Source organism: Ornithodoros turicata, chromosome 3 (genome assembly GCF_037126465.1).
Source record: "Ornithodoros turicata isolate Travis chromosome 3, ASM3712646v1, whole genome shotgun sequence".
Taxonomy (NCBI): domain Eukaryota; kingdom Metazoa; phylum Arthropoda; class Arachnida; order Ixodida; family Argasidae; genus Ornithodoros; species Ornithodoros turicata.
Window position 1 is genome coordinate 22,798,452 of NC_088203.1, and position 22,020 is coordinate 22,820,471.

General features: G+C 44.2%; 1 long non-coding RNA gene across 2 annotated transcripts; it reads right to left on the minus strand.

Annotated features, from left to right (window-relative positions):
• Positions 1 to 10,596: 10,596 nt before the first annotated feature.
• LOC135390040 (uncharacterized) lies at positions 10,597 to 21,828 on the minus strand. Of its 2 annotated transcripts, none has more exons than XR_010421675.1 (3): positions 21,595 to 21,828; positions 21,201 to 21,246; positions 10,597 to 10,724 (listed from the first exon to the last, which is right to left on the minus strand). It is a non-coding gene; the product is annotated as an uncharacterized LOC135390040 (long non-coding RNA). The 2 variants fall into 2 exon arrangements; XR_010421674.1 differs by lacking the exon at positions 21,595 to 21,828 and adding an exon at positions 21,412 to 21,510.
• Between the last annotated feature and the right edge of the window lie 192 nt (positions 21,829 to 22,020).

Genomic DNA, 22,020 nt, shown 5'->3' on the forward strand with positions numbered 1-22,020 from the left:
GGGCGTGTCTTGCAAATAATTACTTATCAATCAATCAATGAGTCACCACCAATTCATGGCATGAATCAGTCACTGACAAGACCCGCCTCAGCTCGGTACCACAGTGGTTCAAGTTAAGCTCCACCCACTGTGATTGAAGATTTCAATTAAGCTGAGCACGTGTCAAAGCGCTGTGGGCGGCTCGACCCCGCTGTGCGCAAATCAGACGCGGTTCAAGTTAAGCTCTACCAACTATTGTTGCAGATATCAATTACTTTAGGCATGTGCCAAGCTGCAGTGGGCGGCCCGACCACGTGTGCGCCACGGCCGGGCGAGAGCGATTATGCGCAGTCCTCCTCAGGTACCCGCGGACGCGGCTGTAGAGTAAGTACCACTGCGCCCACACACCATGTTGCAAGCCCATTGGCCTAGACTGTGCGCGCGCTCCGATTGGTCGAGAACGTTTCGAAATCGCATTTTGTAGCGCGCATGTGCGTACAGCGTCTCGGCCGCGTCAGCATAGTTTCGAAATAGCATGGCCGTCATGTCGTCCTCCTGTGTTCGGTGGTGTCAATCGACAGAACAGTTTGCAGGAATATGTTCGCGGGTTTATTAGTTCGTCCTTGTGAGTCTACGCGTGTTGTGCTGTTTCTGGACACAACTGTTATCCCACGAACAATTTGTCAACTGCGGTACCGGAATGCTTCATGAGTTGGAGCGTGAAGAACAAGTTCGAGCGCCGTTGGACTTCGAGGACTGTCAACAAAGACAGGATTACGTGCCACACAAGCGCTTTTCGCTTCGCTATAATGGATGCACCGCAGGCAGCGAAAGAAGATGCTCATCATGAAATGGTACGCACTCATGAGACTGGCTCGGTATTAGAACTTGAATGGTGTGTTCGTTCTGCTTCATGTTCGAATTTTGTCCCAGTGTGTCAGCAACGCAGTGGGCTTTGTACGCACAGTGCACCCATGTATCAGATCTTTGATTTAGTGATTTGTATCAAATAAATCTTTATTTTACCCCAAAATCGCTTTAGTTATTTTGAATACCGAGTAACGGCGGCAGGCCTGAAATCCAGTAGAAGACGATGGTAGCCAGGACCGACCGAAAAGCCAGCCAAACATGGAGGCTCCTGATTGGCTGACTGGATGTGCTAATATCCACCACGTCGCAATTTCATTGGTCGTGTGCCCAGTGTTGTGTGAATTATCTCTAACTATGGGCTGTATGGGGAGCTGTTGGAGCCTGGATTATGCGCTTCACTCACGCCCTCAGCTTTCTGGGTAATGGAAGTTTTATTGTCGGCACCGCGGAGGAGAAGAAGAGACCGAACTCGGCTGGGAAAACGACGTCCCAATTCCTCGTGTCAATTGTTGGCCGCGGCGCGGCGCTCGCGTTCCCTCCGGTACTAGCTCCGCGAAATCCCCTGGACGACAATGCGCCGTTTGTTCTGGAATACTCTACTAAAAAGCGTTCGAACCAGATGTTTGTTTGACAAGCATAAACAACGGTGTCTCCAGTAACGAGTTAATATCTTCTGGTCAGCTAAAATTCTTCTTTTTTTTTTTAGTTTCTCCTACTGCGTTTTTGTCTCATAGATGGAAGCTACCTGTCGGATAAAAATGGAATCGGAATCGGAAATAGGAAAAAAAAAATGAAACTTTAATACGTAAGCCAAACGTCTGACATCGCTAAAGGTGTAGTGTCGAATGCCTCCGACAGATTCCTTGTAACCGTCCGTCTCGCCCATGGAGGTCTCGCCACTCTGGGGTATCGTGCCCTTCTCTCTCTCTCGTGCGCGCGTACTTTGACTGCTGCGCTAACACGCTAACATACCCCAAGGGAGCAAACGTTGTTCTGAAAAGTCACATTTGATGGAGGAAAGAGTATGTTAGAAGCTCTGTAATCGAAAGTCGCCGGATGCGATCTTTCCGGAATCGCGCGTTATGTGGGTCGTCGCATAAGCTGGGACTGAGAAAGTTTTATCTCTGTACGTGTCAAGCAGTTAAGAAACATTTGTGTGCATGAGTGCAAGGAGGGGCGGGACGCTCTGCTGATGGGGTTACGAAGGTTCTGACACTCAGTTTCTAATTTCTTGTTATGCATGCCAATCGCTCGGCTTTGGGAACTGCAAAAGAAAGTTGGGATCTATAGTGTCTAATGTATGTTGACGAACACTGACATCTTGAACAACACTGACTTTTACATTATACACTATCGCTTTGGTGTTCAGTTTCAAGTTACTTCAGCACAAGCATGCTGCTCAAAGCGTTGCACCAGGGATTTTACCCCCCCCCCCTCCCAAAAAAAAGGAACAATATTACAACACCACCAATTTACACCTGCCAGGAATGCTAAAAATCCCCAATTCCAGTTGATATGGGATTCACCCCCCACCGCCCCACACCCCGGGACACCAAGATGATAATCGTCCTCGATATCCCTTCCTTAAACAGGAAGTGCATGCACTGAATTCTGTACCACGCGTGTGCAAACCTGCGACAGAAGTACGTTCTTGTACCTTGGTATGAAATTCGTGTATGGGGGCATGCGAAATGTAACTCTATCCTCTCCATCCCAGGGAATGCATCAGAATTACAACAAAAAGGCTACCCAAAGCGTTGTGCATACGAAGCGGCTGGTAGAAACGCGTGCGTCAAAGCTCTCGTGCAACATTTGGAATGGAAATGTGGATGAACCAGCCCAATGACACCATTTCCCTATGCTACGAGGAGGGGGGGATATATTTATTAGACGAAAAGGAAAAAAAAAACGGAGGAAAGGTCAGCCAAACGAGACGTCGGCTTCCTATTCCAGAAATAAAAAAAATTAAGAAATAATAAATAAATAAAAAGAAAACAAAAAGAATTAAAGAAAGAAAGAAATAGGAAGGAATACGAAATAAATAAAGAAAATTAAGAAATAAGAAATAAATAAAAAGGAAATAAAGGATAAGCTAACAAATGATGAAAGAAGGATGAGGTAGGTAGATTAAAGACAAAGATGACAAAAAAAAAGATGACTAACAAACGGTGAAAGAATGATGAGATGGATCACAGAAGATGACTTTAAAAGGAAAGCACGAGGTTAATGCGTTGAGTGTGAGAGTGGGGCACAGAAGAATGAGATTGCACGACTGAGTTCGCAGGCTGTTCATAAGACCTGAATCTCTCAAGAAAGTCAGAACTGCTTTGGTCACAGACCGCTGTGTGTGATCTCGTACTGCACTCTTAAAAATGAACTTCACCGCATAGCACGCTCCTAGCCAGCCATCATCTCGAATGATACCGTTATCCGCCCTGATTTGTTGAAAACGGGACGCACACGCCTTTTCTGTGACACTTATGCTGTTCATAATTGTCACAAAATTGGCGTACGCCTCCCGGTTTCAACAAATAAGGGCATATAACGATATCTTTCGAGATGATGGTTGGCTAGGAGCGTGCTATGCGGTGAAGTTCATTTTTAAGGTGTGGGCCGAGCAGAGTGGCCAGAGAAAAGTCCGTGCACCGCAGCTCGAGTAGGCGTCGTCTCAGCGTGGCTCGAGGGGTGTCGAATCTGTGACAGTCGAGGAGAAGGTGTGGAACATCAGCTTCAACAGCGCAAGTGGGGCATTTGGGCGACTGGAGAAGACCCATTTTACAGAGAAGTAGAGGTGCCCTGGCGGCATTAAGGCGTAGTCGGTGTAGAATGGACGTTTCTTGACACGAGCAGTGGTGTGTGGCAACGAAATCCATCGACTGGTAGATAGATCGGAGATGGTCGTTCAGTCGGACAGCGTCCTCTTGACACTGCCAGCGCTGGGTTACTTCGCAAAAACAGAGGTTAACAGGTTAAACTGTTAACAGGGGTTTCAGAATCCATAGATAAACAGGAAAACGAATAATATGGTTACTAAAATAGCGAAGTTCCGATGTAATAGTGTGTAATACCAATTTTCAGTGTTGCACGCTGTACAGGGGTTGTTTGACACTAGGCGTCGCACCGCTCCACTACGCCGCGTCTTTCATGGCAACTTAAAAATATTTATAGCGCGTTGTTGGTCGTATGGTTCCGCATATGGTATTTAGAAGCAACAAAGTCTCTAGTCACATAACCGGCATATCATGCTTGTCTGCTGCTTGACAGTACCTTTAAAGTTTGCGTCTTACGCTTCTCTTGTTTACTCACGCTTTCACCGAATGCAAAAATTGTTTCAATATCGTCGAATAGAAAGCGCTGTTGCAATGCCATATGCCGCTTTCTTGTTTACCGCGAGAACAGCGTCTAGACGGAGTCTGTACCCATTGTTAGTTGCGAGTGCTCAGACACAAATTATCCGTCGTCCTGCACACCTGCAGTATGTGACTCCGTTTCCTGTGAAAATGTCCGGATAGCGGGGGAATCGGATAAGTGAAACACGAAAATCCAGAGTGATGCTAAAAGGACGTCTTTATTGACCATTGCACAGAGAACTATCCATTGTCATCTGTTTCATTCTAATACACGCATCCAGTTCTTGCAAACCTTTGCTAATGGCATTGACTTGCGAAATCTTGTTCTGTTGCACGAAAAATAATAGCGCTGTTCTCAGTGCCGCCCGCGCATTTTCTAGCGTCACAGCTGGTGCATCCACGCTTTCACCATCATCAGATTCTTCTTGAACACTATCGGAAGCGACGACACTGACGATGTCGTCATCTGTGATTGCAACGCGGGGGTCCTCGTTGCGGACCTTCTCAGTCTGAAATGACCAGACTCCTCAGTGGATTACTTTTGTGTAACGTGCAAAGTCGGAAAGGGAGAAGATTCTTCCTAACAACACCGTCTTTGTGTCAGCAAAAAGGAGGCCACGACCAGGGTTCTCGACCTCGCTTGACTGTAAGTGTGACTATAAGTGTGGTGTGGGCAAAGTGTCATTCCTGGACAATGACTGGATAACTGAAGCCGATTGTTGGGTATTAGTCACTTCTGTTCCCTGGAATGCTCGTCTGATCCGATCGGTGATTAGGTTGCTTGAAATGGCGTGAGACTGGAAGATTAGGTTTCTTGGTAACATCCGATCGGTGATTAGGTTGTTTGAAATGGCGTGAGACTGGAAGAATAGGTTTCTTGGTAACATCCGATCGGTGATTAGGTTGTTTGAAATGGCGTGAGACTGGAAGATTAGGTTTCTTGGTAACATCCGATCGGGGATTAGGTTGTTTGAAATGGCGTGAGACTGGAAGATTAGGTTTCTTGGAAACATCCGATCGGTGATTTGGTGCCCTCCCTATAGAATAGAAGCTTGGGAGGGCGGTTGACCACGAGAATGAAATAAGCAGGAAAAATCAGAAGACGACAAAGAGCTTACAGGAAAACACAAAGGGGAGTTTATTAACACATATAGGGATAGGGGTCGACGTTTCGGCAGTCAGCGCTGCCTTCGACGGGAGTCCCGTCGTGCAGCCAAAGAGCTCCGGCTATTTTTTTCCTATTATACTTCACTGGCTTTGCACTGGGCTTTCAGTGAGTGAGTTATCTCACCCTGACGGGAGGAATCACGTGTTAGTGACCTTCTGACGCCATCCACTCAAACGTTGCCTGCCTGCGTACTACTGATGAGGTCCAAGAAGGCCGAAACAGCTGTCCAGTACTGGCATGGCGATGTTTGAGTTACAGACATATGCTATACGTGCAGCCAAAGAGCTCCAGCTATTTTTTTCCTATTATACTTCACTGGCTTTGCACTGGGCTTTCAGTGAGTGAGTTATCTCACCCTGACGGGAGGAATCACGTGTTACGTGACCTTCTGACGCCATCCACTCAAACGTTGCCTGCCCGCGTACTGCTGATGAGGTCCAAGAAGGCCGAAACAGCTGTCCAGTACTGGCATGGCGATGTTTGAGTTACAGACATATGCTATACGTGCAGCCAAAGAGCTCCCGCTATTTTTTTCCTATTACACACACACACATATATATATATATATATATATATATATATATATATATAATGTGTGTGTGTGTGTACGTGTTATATTCTCAGGGCTCGGAGACAACAATGGCTAGGAAAAACGATGTTCAGGATTTTACCTGGGGGCTTCATCGCTTCATCGCCGTTACAGTCATTACGAGCTCACGCGTGGCGGGAAATTAAAAAAGTAGGGCGCCGTGCACGTGTTTTATCACGTGCCCTTCTCGACGAGTGCCCCGCCCCTCGTTAGCTCGTAACGCGTGCAAGTGATTAAGCTTCCTGGTTGTGTTAGGCGCAACGCGTAATGCTGGTTTCAGCTCATGAGTGCAAAAGAATCATTACTTCAAATCAAAGTTCATCATTACGTGACGAAATGTCATTAGCAGTGCATTACAAAGCATGAAATTCTTCTCTATCCAGCGGACCGCCGACCGTCCAGCCTAGTGGTTTATCCAGAATTGCAAACATGGGGCCTGTTGCGAAAAACTTAGGGGGTCACTGTTATATTGTAACGTTCTAACAGCTTTACGTTACATTACATTACGTTACGTTACGTTACGTAGCATTGAGTTACATACATCTATAGACCTGCAATAACACTGACCCCACCCTTGGGACTGCACAGCGGAAAATATTTTGGGGTTGTTTGGGTGAGTAAATTTGGTCTGGGTAAATAGCTGGTCTAGCCTACCCAGTGTATTCTCTACCGATTGACGGTTGGAAATGAATCGTGTACAAGATACGAATAGATGTTCAACGTCCTTGAGTGTAGTGCAGGTCCTGCAATTATGCTTCTCAGCGAGGGCCTCAAACTCAAATCGAGTCACTAGCCGCATTGACCTTAAAGGGATAGTCTCGTACACCCTGGCCCATATAGAAGTGTACTCTTCGATTTCCCTTGTTGAAAATGGAATACTGCGGACTTCCTGCGCCACGAACGTCACATATATTAAATAAACGAAATAAATCGACAAAAGTTTCACAGCATACTACAATCTGTGTTGGCATAAGCAACATCCCATGAGCTGTCACTGCCGCTCTCCTCGGTTTTCTCCGAGTCTCAGGACTCGTGAACTGCATGTAACGTTGTGCTAGTGTTTATTCTCTTCTTTCTTTCTTTCAGTTTCCTGTCTTTATGTTTGTTTTTGTTTTTCCTTTCTTTTTGTTTGTTTTGTTTTTCTTTCCTTTTCCTTTCTTTTTATTTCTTTTTGTTTTTCTTTCCTTCCGTTTTTGATCCCACAATTTTTCTTTGTTCTTCCTTTTATTTTTCGTTTTCCCCTTCACCCTTTTTGTTCGGAATGCAAGCCGGCTCTTTGCCTGGCTCACCTTTCGTCCCTTTTTCTTAAAACATATCCCCCCCGCCCCCTTCAACAACGCAACGTCGGCAACACAACAACGTTGGCAACAGCAACGTTGCCCTGAAGGAAGGTCCGTGATGGGATGCAGAAATCGTCTGCTCAGGGGCCCTTTTGAGCAGATGACGTCCGAAGGTGAACGGGGACCGTGGCAACATCCCTAAATTTTCTTACAACTGTCAAAAGAAAGAAGAATATTTTAAGAAGTGGCCTATTTGTTGATCTACAACAACTTGTCAATTCGTCTCGGAGCCCCCATTTGGAAAGCAAACGCGAGTTTGTGGCAATGACTCGACCTAAATAGAATCATATCATTTATCACCTTTATGAACTTGTCCCGTATCGTTCTGTCCTTCGCGCATTTCTCATCGCTTGACCTTTAAGAAGAACATGCCGAATGGGAGTGGTGGAAACCATTGCAGAGTTCCCGGGTATAGTAACATCTACTCTGCCGATGACAACATGAGTTTCGTACGTCGTAAGATGAAGCCCAATTAGGAAGCAGCTTTCGGGAATCACATAGTCGAAGCTTCTTCAACAAAATGTCTGACTGTCACACGTGCGTGCTCCGCACATTTCGCCTGGCGACGCGTATGTTGTATTTGTTCTGCAAGCACGATTTGGAATGGCGCCGAAGGTAGCTCAAGGCAGGAGTCGCCCCCGCGGTCTTTGAAGCAACTTCTAGCGGCAACGATGACCCCGAAATTAATTAGTTAATTTGTTTAATTATGAGGATTAGAGTCAAAATGTCAGTGAGAAAGTTGGAGCAGGCGGTACGACGACAGAAAACCCGTTGATTGGCCCTCTAACGGGTCATTTTTTCTCGGCTCCCTTGCGGGTTTGCAAAAAAAAAGAAACACAGTTCGAGGTAACTCATTACTGTCAGTAAGTTTCTTTTTTTGGTAACTTGGTTCCTTTGGTAACCTTGGTTCCTTTCTTCTAACTCGGTACTGACCCGGTGGTAACGTTCAGAGGAACTCGTTTCTTTTCCAGGTAACGTTGCAAAAGTAACTTAAGCTAAGTTCCAAGTTACTTTTAATTCGCTTTTCACTCACGTCCACATATTTTCTTACTTTCTCTCCAGTTCTTTCGTGGCATTTTATGCCATAAAACGTGACATTCAATCAATGACAGTATTCTATTCAGGAAGTAAGAACCGTTGCCATTGAAATGAAGATGAACCATTGTGAGCCCACAGGGAGCAAAATGCAAAGCGTTCGACATGTTGGACATAAACGAAAACGATCAAAGCGTGTGCATCTCCTTCGCAGGCAACTCAAGGTCTAACTGAACTGCTCACGCGCGCTGCACCTGCGTAGTGCCATTTTGTGTCCGAAGTAACTTGGAAGTAATTCGTTCTTTTTTGAAGTAACTCCGTAACCGCGAATTACATTTCAGGATGAAGAACTTTGTTATTAACTTAGCTATATTTTTCACCCAGTAACTTAACTCATAACGAGTTCTTTTTGCCGGTAACTTCTCGATCTATGCAGAGAACAGACGCGTGACCTGTCTCAGACGTGCGAGGAGTGCCGGATCACAGTGCTTTCGAGCGTCCTGTTATCGAGCGAAGACTAGTCACATTTCTCATTGACATTGACATTATGGTTTGACATTTTGGTCTGAGAGTCAACTCGTCAATACTGCAATACGGTATGGAATACTGCGGACTTCCTGCGCCACGAACGTCACATATATTAAATAAACGAAATAAATCGACAAAAGTTTCACAGCATACTACAATATGTGTTGGCATAAGCAACATCCCATGAGCTGTCACTGCCGCTCTCCTCGGTTTTCTCCGAGTCTCAGGACTCGTGAACTGCATGTAACGTTTCCATGCAGTTCACGTTCCTGCATCGTTTTCCCAGTATTCCGCAGTAACTCGTCTCACTTAGCAACACCCGACGCGACGTCATGAACGGGCGGCGGAAGTAGAGCTGCATTTCCGCCGCCCCGTCAGAGCGCACGATTTTCATGTTCCCACCACAGTGGCATTCCGTTGTCCAAAGCAGACGAAAACTCAGGAGGCGTGGCCTTTCTCTGTCACCTTATTGGTCACCATTGTATCGTTCTCGCCATCTCTTGCCGACGTCGTGAAAGAGATCGGCATGGCAATTTTTTTGTCTCAACGTCTATCTTCTCCCAGCACCGGAAACGCTCGTTTATTTCCGCCGCCATCTCACGACGTCGCATCGGGCGTCGCCAAGTGAGAACTGACCCTAAAGGCTCATTCACACATGCGTTTCAAAAAGCTGCGCCGCCTCAGCGTTCGCGACGCCGCCGAGAGGGTCCTGTCCACGGAGTAAAAGGTAAAAGGAAGGAGACCGGACTCGACGGAAAACATGAGTCTGAATTCGTCGTATAATTACGGCCGTGTGGCGACGCTTGCGCGCCCTGGTAGGCTGGATACCGAAACTAATAGCCTTGACAGAGCATCGTGCGTGATGCATTTTCTCGTTACGGAAAATAAGAGAAAAACGATGCGTGTCACGGACAGAACGGTTTTGTGTTCAGGATGAGCTTTCTTTAAACTTCTTTCTGTTTCTCTTAGCTGTAACATCGTCATCTTGACTGCTTTACGTGCCATGAGGGAAAGCCCACCTATCCTGTTTCGTCGTGTGCTGTTCTCGCGAAGTGGTGTTGTGGAAAGATAGAGAGTAATTTTGAATGTGTATCAAGATATATGCACACGGAAACGTTCTGCAACATCGTCGCTTCTTCTAAGCACTGCGGAGTTAACTTCGGTTGTGTTAATTTCACGTTTCCTTTACCGTTATGACGCAAAGATGTTCCAAATGCATTCCAAAATTGTGAAGGGACTCCAAGTCATATTACAGCATTGTGAAAATGATGTACTGTGCAATAAAATATGTTTCGTGTGCAAGCAGAATAAACAACCTTTCAGTCACTGATTGAGTCGTTTATTACCCCGGAGCCGGTTTTATGATGCGCACTACCAGTGCGTGTCAAAGGTACCCCGCGCAGTAGTGAAAGTTAAGTGCTCAGCTGTTCACCAAGTGTTTTGCTACACGATGCTGTGCCGAATTTAACAATGAGTAGAAACTGCTTCATACCTGGATGCGACACCGGAAATTCTCTTGCGAAGAAGAGAAACAAAGAAAAGGGGCAGAAAAATCCCACTCTCTTTGGCGTGCCAAAGGTAAGAAACTGAAACCAGTACGTGCGCATTTTATCGGCTTCCATCTCGGAGATACGGAAACCTCTAAGTAGATTTTGACTGAAGTATGGACTTATACGCGGTGTGATTTCTAAAGCAGGTCCGTTCAAAATGTAATCTAGGCAATATATCACATACGATAGTTTCGCTAGTTTATTGAAAGTAAAACATCAAATAGGTTTCTTCTTCCTCCTTTGTGAAGTGCTCTTGTGGGCAGCCACTTGGCAGCACTGTGGGCAGCTTGGTGCTTGACTGCACTTGGTTCTGGGCTGGAATATTGCAAAGGGAAGCAAGGTATACAGCACCTGTTACAATTATTGGGCACAAACTGTGCAAGAGCTTTTTTTCTTCTTTTTTACGCAAATTAATGTGCCCAACATCAGTTTTGCTCTTCATAAACTATCATTATAAAGTACAGTTTGCTGGACTCGTAAAAAAATGTATGGTGGAGATATTTTCTACAATTCAAATTTATAAGAAAGAAAACACTAGAAGTTCTAGTTATAAGGAGAAAAGTTGCGCCCTGAGGATATGCTCGTTTCATTTTTCTATCGAGATTGCCTGGCATTGTGGATCATGTGCTCCCAGAGAACGCGGTAATGGTTTGTATTTCCTACGGCTATACAACGTTTCACTAACAATGTATAATGTTTTCTTGCAATGAGCGTGCACTCTCTTTGAGAGAACAATTGTCAGACTGCTTCAGCAGTTACTTGCAATATTGGCTTCTGGTCTGTGAATTGAATTGAATTCTAGTCTGTGCCCTGTCCCTTCTGTTAGTGTATTTATATTGTGCTAAAGAACAAAACTTAAATGTATGCATGCCAATGAATTTCCCCTCGAAATATGTAGTGGAATGAGGCACAACATTTCCGTTTGCTTTGTCTTGGCTGTACTATTATTGTACTGCATTATACTACATTGTATTGCTGTACTGTATTGCATTATAGTGCAGAATGCCTCGTATCTTCCTCATGCTCTTCAGGACATTTTCTACTTGATAGTGGACATTTGTGATCTTATTTTCAGAATGAAGAACTGTTCAACAAATGGAAGACAGTCATTCCAAGACTTGACAAAACGCTGTCTAAGACTGATAAAGTGTGCATCCTTCACTTCAAGGAGAGTGACATTGAAAGGTACTACACCACCACTCTGAAGGATGGCACAGTGCACAAGCTGGAAAGAACAAAGCCAACGCTAAAGGACTCTAAGAAAAAAAGGTGTAATTTTCTACCTTTTGGGGTAGAAGTGTGTTGTTACAGATTCTCAACCCTTTTGGGGTAGAAAGTGAGGGGTAGAAACACTTCTACCCCTTCATTTCTACCACACTGGTGGAACAGTTCTACCCCTGAGTGTGAAGAGAATTGTACCCTGTTAGTGGCAAAATTCTGCCCCTACATGGTTAACTGTTATTCCTCTGGGGGGTTTATCTTTCCTCTCCATATGGAAGACACCTCTACCCCAAGGATGAGAAATATCTGCCCATCTTGACGCTAAATATTCAACCATTCCCGGAAGACAGTTTTACCGTGAGTAGAACTGTTCTCCCTTATTGGGAGATAATTTTTTACCCGAAATAGTAAGAATCTCTGCTATTATTCGTGCTGTGCCTTCCGGTGGCATATATCTACCCGTAATGACGGGGCATTTAGACCTTGTAGGGAAATATGTACTCCGCCTTTCATGAAGGATGTCTGCCCTTTTGAGAAGAACTTGACGTATAGTATTTGCGTGGATGAGATAGAATATATACGTAGACAACTGTTACTGGACACAGCATTTTATTACCACGTCACAATTGGAATCGTACACTTGCGCTTACCAATGCGAAAGGTACATCCATTTTGAAGAAGCCTGAGCACGGAGACACGAAAGAAAACACGACACAACACAGACGACTCCATTGTTGGATCCATCAGACTGCACAGCACTTGCATGGACTGTCTGGCACATAAATTCCACATGCATGCACCATAACAAGGGCATCGGGATAACTTCTGAGGGCTTGATGTTTCACACTACTGTGTCGCTCTAAATACACACAAATCTTCGCTCGGTGTGTAATATCTGCCCGGAGGAACACGTGGCAGGACGGATGATTTCGACTGAAATGTAAATGGCATTAAAGAGCATTTAAGATAAGCGATAAATAATAACGAGGGTACATGCTTCACTCCTCAGAAATATGTTTACATGTGTGATTCCCTCAGAAATAAGCATGCAAAAACAAGGCTATCCCAAAAGCCAAGAAAAAATAAATAAATAAATAACACAGAGCACATATAAAAAAACATGACTCGAGCGATGAGTGCCTTCTCCCATCAAACAGTGGCTCACCGTAAGTTATGGCTCCGTTTCTTCATTTTCGAAGTGGATCCTGTAATCACATCCGGCGGGCGCTGATAAGGTGCCGTGCTAAAGTTGTCATGGTGACCTGCGTGTATTACACAAACGCATTTGCTCATATTGCAGTTTCATAGGATGCTGAAAAAGTGTCAGACGACATGCCGATCAACTCGAACACGCAATGCGTAAAACACATCTGATCACTGCATATAAGACGCTCGGGAAGAAAAATCTTGAATATCAAAATTACTCACCTGATTCTGTCCTAACTCCATCTTGCTTATGTTCATACCATTACAGCTGAACCGATAACACCTTCCACCACGGAGATGCGAATACCCGACTCAGCATAGCCATTAGGCCGCACGCATGGCCTTCGGTGCAGCAATGTCCACGTGCAAACCGACAGTCTGTTCCAGCGTTCGTCTCTATACTGACCCCTTTTACACAATCAGCGATTCCGCGCAAGCGCAGACACTCTGTGTTTGGTCGCTCTGGCTAATCTCTTGAACAGTGACCTCGAAGCTGGACCAAACGCCATTGTGCGCAGGATTAGTAAACCTCAACTATTCTCGACGCTTGAGTGACTCCATTTACACTTCCATTAGTGACCCTGCTACGAAACACACAAAAAGAAAAAAGAGTCACTTGAACCCTAATAGTGGCAAGATTGCCACAGTGGTTCTACCGTTAGGGGGAGAGAGTTGAGTAAAAGGGCAGAAACAGCACAACTTCAACCTGCAGTCGGTAGAGGGAAAATAGGTCGGGGAGAACTGTTGCGCTTCTACCCGTTTTCAACCTTTTTTTTTCTTAGAGTGTGTGCCTTGTCTCTTTCCGAATACCTCGGAAAGTAAACGGAAAGAAGGCAAACGAAAAGCTCCAGCTGAAAGATCTGTGCCTGTAAAGCACGCGCGTGGACCAAGTGACGAGGATTGTATCTCATTACGGCCGAAAGTCTCAATACGGCCGAAAGTCTCAATACGGCCGAAAGTCTCAATACGGCCGATAATCCTTTAATCCCCAAGTGTCTCATTACGGCCAAAGTCTCAATACGGCCGAAGGCAGTCTCATTACGGCCCAAGATGTCTCATAACGGCCAAATGTCAAAATGTGTATTGTAACCTGCATTGATATGCAATGTCGCAGCCAGGTATGGATATATATTCAGCAGGGTATAAGGCATGCACTGTGCCCTTTGGGGCCCTTATCATATTTATATACACATATTGCGAGACAAACGGTATGTTATCATACCACAGCACAATGCAACATATTGTGTAATGTGTACTCCCTCAAGGTAGTGTAGGCTGTGAAGCAGGCTACTATGTGGAGTTAGCTACTTGTAGAGAGCTAGATGAATATTGGCTTTGTTGTGACGCTTTTGGAGCCATCCTACAGTCATTGGCCATGACAGAGCACCTATCTCAGTCGATGTCAGTTTATTTCCATTCGCCTTACAATGATACAATTCTTGCTTCTGGAATGAGTAAACCTGCAAGAAGCGATGAGCAACCATGAATAGGCTAGAATATTAAAAAAAACAACAACAAGCATTTGTCTCTACATGGCTCGTTTTAATGTGCACAAGCTGCACACGTGTTGATACGTGTCTGCTATTTCATGCAAGGTTAACATAAATATTCATTTAGACAAAAGAATGACCAGCCTTAAAAATGTGACTTCCAGGTAAACACAGAGCATGACCATGATATGAATATAGGTTCAGTAGTTCATTCCCTTAATGGAAACATGTGAATATCAAATAGTAATACATTACAATTCATGAAATGATGCATGCATAACTTCCCATTTCTGGTTTCTTTTTTATAAAAGTAGTGCACGAATTAATATTCGTGCACTACTACAAAATTTCTCACTTCACAACAGAACCTTATGATGATCTTAACAGCTCACCTCTTCGCCAGGACTCCCTGGGCAGCAACATCCTATTAGCCATGTTGTTGTTTCTCTTTTTCGGAATCCTTCGTGCAGCCACATACCATGCCTGGAATGGAAAACCAGCTATAAATAACAATGTATTTGAATGACTTCCTCTTGAAGTATTTATTCTAATCAGATATGCTTTGTGCCTACTATGGTGCGCGAAGGCACATAAGTACAACATTTGCAGACGTTCGACGTAAGCAGTTCTTGGAGATCAATTCAAGTACGCCGACTTGCGCTTTTATTTTTGAAGAAATACGACGATAAATTTTAACAAATGAAATATGGCTCACAATGATACGAGTAAATGCTGCTGTACGGTGATGCATTATCGGTATGTTATCGTCTTCGAATAAATGTGTTGTTCCTAAACGCGCAACCAACTAGAAACGGCGCAAACCTACGAACGGATACCGAGTTACATCTATTACAGGCACTTCAGCTGTTTTGATTAATTTAAATTACTCTTATGAGAATCCAACTATGTGTGGACAGCACACTACTAAGACAGGCAATCTACGAAAGCATTACTCACCAGAATTCCTGCTTGACTTGGTCTTGGTCAACACTGCGCGATATACGTTGGGGCTGTGGCGATACATTCAACTCGATTTTTACCGGAACAACAGGCGCTGCTCGAAAGACAACGACGGAAAATAGAGAGCCGCTATAAAGTCCGCTAATTTGCACATTACAGCACTACAAAGCGATATATGAACACATCGTAAACAGCAACCACTCGCTCACACACACAAGAAACGAGGTACCCAGCGTTGCTAGACACCATCCGAACTCCGAAGTGAGAGTAGCAAAACAACAAGATATCAAAACACGAAAGGAATAGTATTGATCCCCCCTCCTTCTATAGCATGCAAAACGTGATTTGCGCTGAGATGAACATATATGTTCATGACGCGAGTAATTTTCACTTTTCACTGATCCAAAGGAGGTCACGTGGGATTGCTCGACGCTTGCGAAATCAACAATGAAAATGGCGAAACGAAACTTGTGAATCGTGCATTTGCTCTTCATGGTAGCTGCCAAAAAATCGAATCAAACTTATGGGACACTGGATTACAGGTATGTTGGCATCTTTTTCATTCCTGCATATCATTACACTATACGTGAATACATGGTGTCATGTCATGGGTGTCATGTCTCACGATGCTGGGGAAGTAGTTGCATGGGGAAGTGTGCATGGTTCTAGACTTTTAATTTTTGATCGCGTAATCGAAATATCGGCACCTCTCGCATTATGGCTTGCATGTGACCAACCAAGTGCTGTTCCCTTACTAGCGCTTCCTACAAACGACAAAACGAAACATGTGGGAATGTATATTTTTGATTACTCAGAGGGGGGAAAAGCCATTAAAAAAATAGGTAAATGATGCTAGACGTGCTTGAAATTCAAACTTACAGTTAAGATGGCTTCTATGTTCTTACTGATATGTAACAAGAAAATGTATCGTTTTCAGGTTGCTGCCATTACTCCATGTGCCCGCAATTGTCTTGCGTGTATGATTACACTAACGGCGTCGCCCACCACGGCGGAAGTGTTTTGCGTACACGCGTTTCAGCATGAAGCCTGCCGGTAACATCTGATGTTTACCCTTCGGATATTCTGAATTTACATATTGTAACTTAGAGGAATTCCGAATGCCCAGAGTGACACACACTTTTAACATTGTGACATCAGTGCAGTGGCATAAGCTCTAATGTAGTGCCCCACGAAAATGAACAAGGGGTAGTGGTTTATCCAGAATCCCAAGCACGAGAAGGGTGTTGGAAAAAATTGTTGGAATAGTTACGTCATTACAGCTTAACATATCATTACAGACGTATCTGAAGCTGAAATCGCAAGGGCACCCCCTGTAGGGGGTGCACAGGCAAAAAAGTTAGGGGGGTCTGGATAAAGCACTGACGAGGAGGACTCCTCCACCCCATGTCAAGCCTCATAAAACACCTCCTGAAATAGTTTCCTGGCTATGCAGCTGCATTATTATGATGTAATTGCCATTGTTGTCCATAATTCTTAATTATGTTTCGAATATATGAAAAAAAAAGTCTGCTTGACAGCATATGTCTTATAGTCATCATCAAACAAGAGCATTTGTCATTTTGTTCAGTGGCTTATGTACTTTTTTGTAAATTTCAGGTGGACGTAAATTGTAGAAGGCAGCTAGTGGGGGAGAAGATCATGGTCATAGGTCATGTGACTCCTGGAGCTCCCAGTGGGCTCCCTTGTGGAGTACTTTTCAGAACACACACACACACACACAGTTTGCTCACAGAACCAACGAGTAGGATGTTGCTTGAATACTGAGAGAAAATGACGTAACACATACAAATATCGTGTGACACATATGACAATAAAAACATTTTTCACGAGGGATGCATGAAACACTGTCGCAATATTGTGTGCATGAACCATTGTGTGTGACACAAGCCGTGGGGGCACACCGCCTCGGACACATTTTGGGAAGCATAAAATACAGTATATACAGAGCTACTATGGTGGAAGCTTCTTTTTTCTTTTTGGCCGTTATGAGACATCTTCGGCCGTAATGAGACTACCTTCGGCCGTATTGAGACTTTGGCCGTAACGAGACACTTGGGGATTAAAGGATTTTCGGCCGTAATGAGACTTTCGGCCGTAATGAGACTTCGGCCGTAATGAGACTCGGGCCGTAATGAGATGTTACCGTGACGAGCCGCAGCCTGGCTGTTCTCACCACGACCATGAGTTCCCTGTACCGAGAGTTGATGAGGACGATCTCGTGGATGTGACTGCACCAATAAATCAAGATGACCACGACACCTTCACAAAACTGCTCGATGAAGCGACACAGATACAGAAACCTAACTCTCAGTGGGCAACATCAATTGATGTGAAGAAAAAATTCATCGCTTTTGTATACGTCGATGACATGTTCAATGTGACAAAACGTATCATTGTGAAGGCTGACCTTGAAATCTTAGTCTTTTTCGACGAAAGGTGTGTTCAGATGCCAGAAACAAGTGGAAAGAAAGCAGTGTCTGGTTCAGAGGTCACATCAATCTTGAAAACCATCGATGAGGCTTGTGTGTGTCCTGGAGTCAAGGGGTCCTCCAGGTGGGTAATTAAGGCCTCGTAATATTTTATAAGACATCACAGGATGTTAATGTGCTGGATTTTGATAGAACTCAATCTTGATGCATAATGCTTTTTTCATTTTTAAATTTTTCATTCTCAATCTTGATATGAAATGTTAATGATTGCTTAATTTCAAAGAATTTCAGACAAGTGCACAGGGTACTATATGGGAGCGGAGAGCACCTCAAGAGGGCCAAAAATCGACAGATGCATCTATTGTCGACTGGACACCACTAAACAGAAAAACACAATGCGGCGACAAAAACATGCAGTGAAATCTGGACGAGGACGACCACCGAAATCCTCTAGAAAGAAGTTGAACCAGCAGAGAATACGCCTCCGGAAAACAGTAACATATGCTTGCCACCCCACTGCGTTGATTTTTTAGACCTATACAACAAAAGCAGCACCACAAAGGAGATATTAAGCATGCTTTGTAATATCTTTTTTTTTTTTGGTTCACCAGGTCGTTAAATTACATCAGAAAGTCAACCACTTGAGGGAAAAGTGTGCCAACCTGTCAAATGAAACTGTGGAAGCTGCATTAACTTCTCAACCTGATAGTCAGAAAGAAGCAGTCAGGCAACGTTTTGCAAATGCCAAAAGGAAGGGTCCACAAGGCCGTCGCTACACTTTGGAATGGGTGTACGAGTGCCTTCTAATGAGGATAAAGAGCCTAGCACTCTACAAGCACCTGCGCTCCAAAGACCTGCTCCCACTTCCCTGTGTTGACACACTCAACAACTACATCAACAAAGTCAAGGGCATTTATGGGTTTCAGGAAAGCGTCTTTGAATGCATTAAAATTCGGTCAGCTGCAATGGCACCTGAAGACAAGCACGGTATGTTATATTACTTGCTCTATTATGGAATGGTGGTGATGGAGAAAGGGCTCGCCATTGTCGGCCTCACATATGTGGGCAACGACTGATGCCCTGCGTAATGTGCGTCCTGGGCCGACTTCTAAGGGAACTGTGCCGACATATGGCTGAAAGCGTCTGAGGAATAAAAGAGAGCCACCCTTTGCAGCAATCAATGAGGTGTCGAGGAAGCACAGATTGATGGCGTCCAATCAGACAGCAGATTTGATAGAGTAGTTCGTGCACTTTTCAGCAACAATACATGATAAATACTACCTTTATTACTACAATCCGTAGCTTACCATGTGCGGGATACACTCTTAACTCGGTACCCTTTAGTAAAGGGTAAAAAATCGCAATATTTTACCCTCTATTTCAGAAGATACCAGGTACCCTCTGAGCAGTTCCTTTTATAAAAGTTACAAGGAAACCCACTAATTAGAGGTTACGGCCTTCAATCCAGCACCTGCCCGTAAAGGTTACGCCAACGTGCGGCTTTTTATACAGGATGTTCATTTTTATTCGCAACAGAGTAGCGCTCATTTGGCAGGTGGGTTATGTGAATTTTTGCTAATTAATCGATCCGTAGTTACAAACACATGCGTCAGGAAATGTCGGAAATGTTTGTAACTACGGATGGGTTAATTTGCGAAAATTAACATAACCCACCTGTCAAATCAGCGCTGGTGTGATGCGAATAAAAACAAACACCCTGTGCGTGGGATATGGACAGACATTTAAAGAACACACCAAGGTACCAAAATGAACCAGCAGAAAAGGAGATCTTGAACATATGTATATTACAAAAACAGAAGTCTGTCGAGAGGTGACACATTGTGCACAAGTGCGATTCTGATGTGAGGAGAAACCATGGTCGCTTTACCATGTATGTGGAAAAAAGAACTATCTTCTAAGTGAGAAGCAATGCATAAAAGTGCGAGGAAGCCAGCGAGTCAAAACAACTGACCTATGTTTGCTAAGCTGAACAGACCCAACGAAATGGAAAATTGCAGCAGAAAAAAATTTATTCCACATTCGTGTTGCAGAGGCGAGCGCAAATGGCAATACAGTATTACATAAAACGCACACAACCTTGAGAAATATGAGTGTACAGTAACGCAGGAGACACTACATTACTGCGTTATCAGCGTTGGAGGCGCTCTGGGACGGGTTTGTGAGGTACTGCATTGCGCTGGTGACGGTATGTGAACCTGCATGTGGGATCCTGGGAACGAAAGTTTGGGCAATGAGAGTTACGGAACCATTCAAATCCGTACAAAGCACAAGGTACAAAGCAGCATAAATGCGGGAAGGCGTTCACTCCGCGATTGAGTCTTAGAATATCGTAAGAATACAACAAGTAGGAAGCTGCGAATTATATATCTCGATGCATATATCCGCAGCTCGCAAAATGCACGCCGGTGTATTGACTTGGCGACCAAGTAAGAGCAGAAAAGTAGCAAGCGTAAGTGGAGTTCATATGCAGGACCGCAAAACGCTTGCCATAATCACAACAAACATGCGCTAAGGGCTCTTGCTATCAAAATAACGCACGTACCTAGCACAAAATGTACGCTTACCCAGTGTATGAAGTGTGTGAATTAGGGCTGCGGTGGTGACGTTCGTTTTCGGTTATATTCTTTGCAATCTTCGCACTCACTACACTTTCCCCTGAGAACACCGAAAATATCCTTGTTTGCTAGCGACATCTAGCTTTTCCGTTGTTCCTGACTATACTATGATAAACGCGAGGAAAACCACTGATTAAAACAGATTAAACTTGCTAACGGACGGACGACGAGCGTTAAGCGTTTCAAGGAAACCGCTCTCAGTGTGGATAGACCTAGACCAGGCTCGACTATGCAGCGAAATCGGAAATCTTGGTGGTTGCGGCATTGACAATGGTTTTCCACCCTTTAGAAAGAAACATACTATCAGTATTCCAGACTGCGAACTTATAATCTGTGTTCATACAGCATTGATAACATGTAGTCGACGTATAAATGACGCTGAAACAGATAAAAAATAACAGCGTAGATTCGCAACTGTCGTCTGGAATGGGAAGCTGAAACGCGGCATTAGGCTGAAAAACAGAAGGAAAACAAACGATAAGAAACTAACAAGGAAATTATCGTTGGAGCTTTCGCTTAGAAGTTACAGTGTTGGAGTAGAGGGTACATTTATAAGTTACAACAAGCTGTTTTTGTTTTTTCCGAGATGTAACTTCTATTCGTGTTGTATAAAGACATGACTTTGGTCGCTTTTAACCTCTAAATATACGTTACAGTGGTGTAACCTATAAGAAATCTCGAAATCTACGTCTATATAGAAGTTACATGTTTCTAAAAGTTACAATAAAAGGTACGGGTTTAAGAGTGTATTTCACCTCACAAATATGAGCATAAACAGTCTACAAACACTGTGACGGATGTGCAAAAGAATCGAAGTGGGACACTCACCTGTTATTTTAATCATGTAGAGTGCAAGCAAATGTGTTCCTGATGCCTGGAAAAAGTATACACATGCATGTGTGTAAGAGCTATGATAGTGATGCTGGTTACTATCAAGTCTTCCAAGGAAAAACATGGAATACTGAATGGCAGTGGTAGCATTTTACTGAACTGCAACAAATGTGTACAGCTTATCCTTCTTTTAAAAAATATGCATTACCTTCGTTGCTCGTACCCCATATCACTGTGTGGTAAAACTTGAACATACGCACTAGGGATTTACACTTAATATCGCTAAATTTTAGGAGCCCTCCTCGTTGACGAGATGAAGCTGACAGAGGGTGGATCACTAGACCGGTCCTCATAAAGCTTCATGGATTCACAAATTTGGGAAAATACACACCAGAGTCCCAGAAGAGCAAGAAGGGAGACCACGCCCTGGTCTTCATGTTCCAGCCTTTCAGGGGCAAGTGGGTTCAGGCCTTGGCATGCTTCCTCAGCAAGGGCAGTGCACCAGGAAATGTACTGCACAAACTTGTCCTCGAGTGCATCATCCTACTTGAGAATGCAGGACTCCTGGTAGATGTAGTGACCACTGATGGGGCATCGTGGAACAGGAGCATGTGGTCTCACTTTGGAGTCAACACCAGTGAAGTCAATTGTACCCATCCATGCAACTTTTCAAGGCAACTGTGGTTCACATCTGATTTCCCACATTTGATAAAATGCTTGAGGAACAGCCTTGTGAAGAAAAGAAAGTTGACAGTAACTATCATTACAGTTCTTATGCTTTACATCTCTTGGTAATGCCATTTCAACACCTCACAGA